Consider the following 2,746-nt stretch of genomic DNA (forward strand, 5'->3'; position numbering starts at 1 on the left):
GTTTATTATGTTATTTGTTTGATCTAAGAATCACATGATTTGAGGTTGAGGACTTGGTACATGTCTATATGTATGTTCCCAGATTGTATACCATGTTTAGAAGTAGATTTATGGTTGATTCATGCCATGGTTCCAAGTTTTTGACAGCAAAGAATGTTTTGATTTTTTTTGGAAATGGTGCCCGCTCGATCGGGTGAATTTCACGGATCGAGCGAGGCCTGGTTTTCTTGGGCAGAAAACTTGATTTTTCTTGCTCGCTCGATCGGCAGGATTTGACCGATCGAGCGAGGCCAAATTGTGATCAAAACCGAGGGCATGATTTTCTTGCTCGCTCGATCGACTGCTTTTGACCGATCGAGCGAGGATCCGATTTAAAAAAAAAAAATTCTGCTCTTGATTTATTATTCTTTAATTGTTTGATTAATTGTTTAATTAATCATTAGTTGCCCTAATACGAGATTAGCAACCCGAGATCCCCACATCGTTTGTTGGTGGAGGAGTCACATGTCGTCCTTTTTCTTTTGGCTCTATCCTCCTCACATGCCTTCTTTATTGTTGTCGGGGCATCTTCTGCTTTTGCAGTGGTCCCCTGAAAAAACGCATCTTTGGTGGTCCCTGTCCACCTTTGTTTGTCTCGAAAAATTCTTTTCGATCCGTTCGGGGTCTGAAGGTTTTTCCGAATTCTGGCTCCTTTTGATTTGGACACTCTGGGCAGATATTCTCTGACCATCTTCCGATATGAGCCATGTTACAAAATTTTCGGCGAGTCTCTTTACTTCCCGGCAGCTTGTTGTTCCACAAAAAGTTCCTCTTCTTTTCGAAGAGTTCCTCCGCAAAAGCCGTAGTTTTTCCTATCATTGTGTTTAACGGGAATGATCCGTTCACAGAATTCTGATAAAATTTGAACGAAAACTTGACCTTGTCCATCTGGGTGAGACAAACCCAAATACCTCATGCCCTTCTGGTTGAAATTTCATTTTCTCCAAAAGTGGAAACTAATGGTATTTCTTCAGAAATAGGATTCTTGATGAATCTTTGATTATTCATGTCAGGTCTCCTTAGCTTGATGAAATGAAAGGGCTCGTGTGATCCTTTCCCTGTTGGTTCTGGAGCTGCACTAAAGAAGTATAATTCGAGCACATCTCCTCTGGACAAATGGTCGTTATTTGCCCATGTTTCTTGGACTGCTTCCTGAATATATTTTGGTAGCTGTGATATCTCCTGGAAGCTTGGTGAAGTTGTATAAACTGAGGCTAAAGCCCCAAATTCATACCATAGCTTTACATCCTTAGGGTTGACATTATTTTTTAGCCAAACCCTTGGATATATCCATGCAACATCAACCCTGCAAGTGTTAGGGTTAATTTCACTTCTTGTACTTAATTTCTCCCACCTCTGTTGATAAACCTGAAATGGAGAAATGATAGCTGGGTTAATATCAATCTTAGATTTTTCCTTGTCTGTGTTGGACCTAAGATTGATATCTTCCTCTTTTACCCAAGAGACGGAGGGTTGACTTGATGAGTTCTTCTCATCAATTGTTGCTTCATCCAGATCATCAAAGGATGATGATAGATTAACACTTGTTTCTTGAGTTTTAGATTCCTCAACATCTTGTTTCGCAACCGGTGGTTGTATTTCTTGTTCTTGTAAAACCAATGATTTTAGCATACCTTGTTTATAATTTCTCTATAGCCTTCACAATTGGCCCTTGAATAGCAGCTCATAGTTGGGTTTGAGCTTGCATACATCCTGTAATTCGATTAGATTCTTTTATCTGATCAGCTTGTTGTAACCTGCCGGTCATTTCAATATTAATGGCTAACTGGTTGAACTCGTTTTGAATCAACCCAAGGTGTTCCCTAAGATACCTCTGCATTTTCATGATGGAATCTACGTCACTGCCTTCCATCTTTTGTTAAGAAATCTGCAAGAATATTTTCATGAGATTTAATAATAATAATATCAAAAATATAATTTTGACATAATGCTTGCCATCTTAATAACCTAGCTTTCTCAGGTTTAGATTCAATCTTATTTCTTAGGAAAGCTTTTACCTGGGTGTTATCAATCTTCAGCGTGAATTTTTTATCAAGTAAAAATAATGGTCATTTTTCGAAAGCCCTTTTAACTGCATAAAATTCCTTCTCGTTGATATGCCATATGATGGCCTCAGATTCTGAAAAAAGACTGCTGCTGTATCTGCATGGTATTTTTCCATCCGGGGTGATCTTGGTAAGGACTGCTGCCCACCGTTCGTCACTGGCATCCCGTAAATAACACCAGATCATCTTCATCTACGGGTATAACCATTTTTTGGAGATTACATATCTCCTTTAATTGGTTTACCCCTTTAGTATGGTCATCGGTCCATATAAACCTGGCATCCTTTTTTAACAAAGGACTGAATACCTTTATATACATTGCTAGGTTGTTTATGAACATCCTTGCAAAATTAACTACTCCTAGAAAACTCTGGAGTTGTTTTACATCTTTGAGTTTATCTGGAAAATTCTTTACCTTTTTCACAATATGGGGTTGTAGAATTATTCCAGTTTCATCAATCTCAATACCAAGGAATTCAATTTTCCTTGTTGCTACAACTGCTTTCTTTTCAGATAAAAGCAGTCCTTCTTGTTTACAAATTTTACAGAAAATCTCTAAGTGTTTAACATGTTCGTCGATGTTTTTTGATGCTATAAGAATATCATCAATATAAACAAACATAAAGTTGAAATAATATTTA

Source organism: Henckelia pumila, chromosome 3 (assembly GCF_033568475.1).
Source record: "Henckelia pumila isolate YLH828 chromosome 3, ASM3356847v2, whole genome shotgun sequence".
Lineage (NCBI taxonomy): Eukaryota > Viridiplantae > Streptophyta > Magnoliopsida > Lamiales > Gesneriaceae > Henckelia > Henckelia pumila.